General features: G+C 38.1%; 1 non-coding gene across 1 annotated transcript; it reads left to right on the plus strand.

Moving 5' to 3' along the window:
- Positions 1 to 6228: 6228 nt before the first annotated feature.
- LOC112209027 (U6 spliceosomal RNA) lies at positions 6229 to 6334 on the plus strand. The gene has a single exon (XR_002943715.1). It is a non-coding gene; the product is annotated as a U6 spliceosomal RNA (small nuclear RNA).
- The last annotated feature ends 347 nt before the right edge of the window (positions 6335 to 6681 follow it).

Raw genomic sequence — 6681 nt, forward strand, 5'->3', positions numbered from 1 at the left:
TTGTCAATATAGAAAATCAAACACGGTAGGGGGAGCATAGGATCACCTAGACCAGGACAAGAATTAGCACTTTGAAGATCACTTTAAGAAGTATGATAATGTTTTCATGCATTTCAAAATGTTATTGTTTTAGGAATGTATAATAATCTGTAGATAGCACAGAACTGATTTGAAGGAAAGTATTCAATTTTTTAGCAGAAATATTTACCCTAAACAAATTAGGCAGTGGAGATGTCTTGGTAAAGCCTGAAAATGGCTTAAAGATTATAAAAGCTTTTAAAGTGTAGTACAGTATATTTGTTTGATTTCAAATCATGAAAAGTCATTTTTTAAATTGTGTATCTAGAAATGTGGACTGTGTGTTGTCTGATTAACTTATAGTCCCAGTTTTAAAAAAAAGTATGTGAAAAGCATTTTATAAATGAGCAACCATTTGCATTCTGTTTTCGATTTTGCAAACATTTTAACGTAAACACCTCAAGTATGTTTTCAGTAACATCTGCTTAAATTTTAATTTCTTCATAAGTGCTGTTATTTATTTTATTTATTTGTAGGATATTTATAATAAGCATATGTATAAAAGCTTCATTCACAGCTTTACTCTTTTTTAAACTACTATGGTGATCACTTAGCATTTTTTTATATTTTACATAATATAAAGAGCTACATTTTGGAATGTGCCTTTGCTTAATTATACAATTACCAAAAAATTATGAAAATGACCCAATAAAGCCAGAATGTCTCTATTTCAGCAAAACAATGCAAAATCTAATGCTTTCATAAGCCAAATGCATAAAAGATTATGAGATAATGTATTATCTGAAGTTAGTGGTTTATTTGTACATTTTATTAAATGTACAATATAAATGTATAAATATATATTAGTTTTTAATAGAGTTTCTGTCGTTAACAGAAACTCTTTCGAGGAAAAAACACAGCATGTAAAGAAAGCATTTTAAAATTTTTCCCTTATCTTGAATTATAGTCAAAATCTTTGCCTTGAGTTATGTTTGTGATGGCATCTTTTTCTCTCCACCAAAATGAATATATACAGTGAAGTCGCATATATTTTTTTCCAATTGAAATATTTATAACTTTGTATTAGTCAGGGTTCTCCAGAGAAACAGAACCAATATAATACACACAGACACACACACACACATATATAGAGAGAGAGATTTATTATAAGCAACTGGCACACACAATTATAAAGGCTGGCAATTACCAAATCCTGCAGTGTGAATCAGTTAGCTAGAGACCTAGAGGAGCTATGGTTTAGTTCCAGTCAGAATCTAAAGGTCTGAGAACCAAGAGACCTAAATGTATAGTTCTAATCTGAAGCCTGGCTGGTTCAAGACCCAGAGCAAGCCAATGTTTTAGTTTAAGTGTGAAAGCAGTAAAAAAAAGCCAATGTCCCAGTTGAAACACCATCAACAGGAAAAATTCTCTCTCATCCAAGGGAGGGATGGCAGTTTTGTTTTATTCAGGACTTCAACTGATTGGATGAGGTCCAGCTGCATTATGGAAGGCAATCTGCTTTACTCAGTCTACTGATTTAAATATGAATCTCACCCAAAAACATCCTTTCAGAAACACCCAGAAAAAAATGTTTGACCAAATATCTGGGCACCCTGTGGCCCAGTCAAGTTGAACATGCAATCAATCATCATAAATACTGTAGATAAGTGTACTAATGTCTCTGTATAGTATAGGAAACACTTGAGCATGAGTTTCCACTTTAAACAGTGCAGTTTGTAAGGATAATTGTTATACAAAACAGACATTTATGCAAATGAGTCAGTTATGTAAGATTAATGAATTTACTATTAAATCTTGAGTAATCACAAATTTACAATATTACAGAAATGATTACAACACATTGATCCAAAGGAATATTATTATTTTGTTTCATTAAAAGTACAAAGGCAACAGTACTGTAGTAGAACACAAATTTGTGACCTTGTTTACTCAAAAGTTGGACACTATATTCAAATTTACTAATTAATTATGTTATTAAAGTAGCTGACAATACAATTTGGAAATGGAAAATGGTGAAAGGATTTTTGTTAAAGCTCTTGAGAATAATACCAAAAACCCCACAAAATTGCAATTTTAAAAAAAAACTTTAAAAATCCCCAAATCACATTATTAAGATAATATATATTTTTTATTAACTAACTGCCCAGCACACATCAATAATGTATTTCTCCTACATCTTGACTGCATATTTTGATTATCTCTTTAAATAACTAAAATTTGATAATATTTGCATAGAGAAAATATTTAACTTGAATGAATAATAGATCAAATTTGTTATTTTGCTTGCATTACAAGGTATTGCCACTTTTTTAGTATTATTATGTTTAAGAGTTCCTCTATAACTTTCTTTCAAAAACGTATATTTTAAAGTTGGGAAAAGTAATGTAGTACATTTTTTAAAAGATATTTTGCTCTAAAAATAAAAACTTAGCTCTGAATTTGGATTTATTCTGAGCTAAATGTTAGAGATAAAATGGTAACCTAGAAAAGACCTTTATGCCCATAATTTGTATTAACTATTGCAAATATCATAGTTTTACTACCTCCTAGTTACATTCTTTGTGTTATCTAGGGGTGGAATATAACACAATAAAATATTTTAATATATTAGATTACTTAGGGCTTTCTAACATGAACAGCTAGAATTTAGAATAAAGCAACTAAAACCTCTTTATATTATTTGAAGGAGAAGAAAATCCATGGACTCTATATTTAAGAAATCTGAATTGGCATGGCATAAATAAGATTCATAAATCAATTTATGTTTCCAAATTAGTTTTGATTCCATTAATTGGTTCTTAGGACTGGAAATATAATGGAGTGAGTAAAATATTCTGTTCCTAATAAAATAGAACACTGTTTTACATCAAAACAGGTTGTCAGTTTCTGAAAATATGATATACCAGATGTCTGAAGATAGGTTCTAGGATAGCAGTTATCTTATATTTTAACATGTTTCATAAGATATATCTTAACAATTATTTTCAGCTACATTGTTGAGCTGGAGAGATAGCAAGAGAAATCCAAAGAAACAAGAATCAAGAATATTGGGAGGCTGAGGTGGGAGGATCACTTGATCCTAGGAGGTCAAGGCTACAGGGAGTCATGTTTGTGACACTATAATCCAGCCTGGATGACAGAGTGAGAACCTGTCTCAAATAAATAAAATAGTAATAATAAAATTTAAAAGAATACATATAAATAAGCTTGCATCAAAGCCAGAATTGCATCAAAGCCAGAATTGCATCCAAGCTAGAACCTGTGAAATGGGCTCAATCTTTTTTTTCAATGTTGCAAACAAACTTTTTGCGTCGGCTGCGATTGTCATAATACTGAGAAGGATACACTTCTGTGTCTGCTTTTAAATCCAGGTCATGAGAAGTTTCTCCATATCTAATCTAAGTCATTCTCAAAGTTTTGTAAGCTTCTTTGCCTTCCATCAAGCAGATTCTGTTTCTTGGTTTTGTTTTGTTTTGTTTAGAGACGAAGTCTTGCTCTGTTGTCCAGGCTGGAGTGCAGTGGCTCGATCTCTGCTCACTGCAACCTCCGTCTCCCAGGTTCAAGCGATTTTCCTCCCTCAGCCTCCTGATTAGCTGAGATTACAGGCAAACACCACCATGCCTGGCTAATTTTTGTACTTTTAGTATTTACGTGGTTCACCATGTTGGTCAGGCTGGTCTCAAACTCTTGACCTAATCAAGCAGGTTCTTAAACACCTTCTATCACTTTTTTCTTGTTCTTCATGATTATAGCTATGACAAAATGAGACTGATGAGCAATAACCACCCCTGATTTTCCACCTTTGTAGTCCTTAATCACTTTTAATTTTGTTTCCCAGTCAATCACTTATTAACAACACCACCTATTGACAACATTAGTCATGGATTTTGTATCCCTTGGATCATGAGGAACAAAACAACAAAAGATTAAACCAAGCACAAGAGAAAATGAAGCAATCAAGTTACACCATAAATGAGATGTATGAGGCTGCTGCCAACATAACACAGCAAACTATTGTACAGTAAACTTTTTTATAGGTAGAAAGAGTACACTTCAAAATGATGATGAAAAGTATAATATAGTAAATACATAAACCAGTAACATAGTCAATCATTATCAGTATTGATGGAAGCAGCAGCCCATCTGCAGTGGACGCTAACATGACACTGGCTGCAGTGAGGGAGGCGTGGCCAGGGCTGTGTGCTCCATGGAGCCAAGAGGAGCTGGGAACAGGGGGAAGCCTTGCCTGCTTCCAAGTTGGAGGGGTGGGTGCCTTGCCCTCCTGGGTGCAGCTGCAGCTGCCCAGCCACAGCTGCAGACCCGGACATCCCTGTGCTGTCTGGGAAGGCCCCCACCCCTGCAGGCTCAGAAGGGCCTGCCCCCAGTGCCTGGACTCCCCCTCCTCCTGTCCTCCACTTTGATTTTGGAGCAAAGTTGAGGCTGAGCTCAGACACTGTTGCAACCCGTCCAGGTGTGCCTGTGCACAGGGTGGTGCTGACATGCCAGCTCTCTGCTTCCCTGGCCCCCTCCAGACTTTGGGCCCTGACAGCACAGGAGAGAGGCTGAGGGGGTACTAAGGGCAGCTCAGCACGGACCTGCAGGCAACCCTTGGCCTGAACAGCCTGGACTCTGTGGATGGCATGCTGATGGCAGCGGTAGGCTGACAGGCTCCTGGGTGGAAAGAGGTGGTTTCCCAGTGAAGCCCCACCTTCAGGCCTGGTACAGGGTGCCAGTTCCATGGACTAGAGTGAGAACATATGGTGCTTTTTCCAGGCCTACCTAAGGCTGTCCATGGACCAATCAGCACACACTTCCTCCCCTCTGAAGCCCGTAAAACCCCTCTCTGCTGAGAGCTGAACAGAAGTTAGGATGTCCTGCCTGTGGAGAGGACCTACCCACTGTGGGTCTCCTCTCTGCCTCGTCTGCCCAGAGCTAAAGGGATGTTGGGAGGACCTGCCTGTGAAGAGGAGCTACCCACTGTGGGTCTCGCCTCTGCTGAGAGGTGGACATTCATTGAGATGACCTGCCTGCAGAGGGGAACTACCCACTGTGGGTCTCCTCTGAGCTGTTCTGTCAATAAAGTGCCTCTTTGCCTTGTTCACCTTATGCTTGTTCACATACCTCATTCTTCCTGGAAATGGGACTCAGCAAATGGCAGGGCTGAAAGAGCTGTAACACAAACAGGCTGAAACACTCCCCTTGCTTGCCGTGTTGCAGGTAATGAGAAGGAGTGAAGAGAAAAGGAGAGAAGAGCTGTGGCCATTTGAGGAGCCCAGACCTAGCAGCTCCCTGACCCGGGTTGTGACACCCTCTTTGGGACTCTGTGGTTCCTGGAATCTCTCAGCTTTCTGGTGCCACCACATTCCCCAGTGCCAGCCATGGAGGCTGCTTGTGGTATGCCTGGCCGAGCCACAGCCTCACAGGGAACTGACACCTATGCCGGTGCCTGGAGCTGCCCTCCCCACTGAAACCAACATGCCTGGCTATGCACAGTGGCTGGACCCCACAGTTGCTCACCCACAAACCCCTCCTTGCTCCGTGCCTGTCTCAACCTTGGCAGGTGTGGCATCCAGGCCAGTAGGATGAGCTGAACACAGCCTGCCAGGCTGAATGGGTAAAATGAGACAAACAGGCCCTAGCAAAACTCAGGCAAAGGCACCACTGGCCACGGAGGTTTCTGGCTGGAAAAGCAACACCCGAAGGATCTCGTGACATTATCACATACTATATACTGTATGTAATTGTACAAGCTGTACTTTTGTACAACTGGCAGTGTAGTAGGATTGTTTATACCAACATCACCTCAAATATGTGAGTAATGCATTGCACTGTTATGTTTAGATGGCTATGACATCACTAGGTGACAGGAATTTTTTAGCTCTATTGTAATCTTATGGGACCACCATCGTTTATATGGTCTGTCATTGTTATACTGCTCATGACTGTATAAACACATACAAATAAGTTCAACTGTCATACTGAAAAATTAAGAAGCAAATACAATTGTGTCCTACAACTATAGCCTTCAAGTCCCATTTTTTAAATACTTTTCACTAAAAGAAAATACACTGGGTGTAGGAAAAGATAGCATATGATTAAGAAATAATATCATCTTGAAAATGCAGCTATGCAAGATAGAATTTTATGGCTACTTATATATGTGGCATCGTTTGTAGAAAAACTTTTATAGTGCTCACTTCAGCAGTATATATACTAAAATTGGAACAATATAGAGAAGATTAGCACGTCCCCTGTGCAAGGATGATGCTAAATTCACGAAACATTCCATATTTTTAGGACCTCTTCAAGAAGAACTACAAACCACTGCTCAAAAAATTGGAGATGACACAAACAAATGGGAAATCATTCCATTCTCATGCATAGGAAGAATCGACATCGTGAAAATGGCAATATACAGCCCAAAGCAATTTATAGATTCCATGCTATTCTCATTAAGCTACCATTGACATTCTTCACAGAATTAGAAAAAGAAAACTATTTTAAAATTCATATGGAACCAAAAAAGAGCTTGTATAGCCACCAAGACAATCCTAAGCAAAAAAAAAAAAAAAAAAAAAAAAAAAGCCATAGGCATCACACTTCCTGACTTCAAACTATACTATAAGGCTACAGTAACTAAAA

Source organism: Pan troglodytes, chromosome 3, assembly GCF_028858775.2.
Source record: "Pan troglodytes isolate AG18354 chromosome 3, NHGRI_mPanTro3-v2.0_pri, whole genome shotgun sequence".
NCBI lineage: Eukaryota > Metazoa > Chordata > Mammalia > Primates > Hominidae > Pan > Pan troglodytes.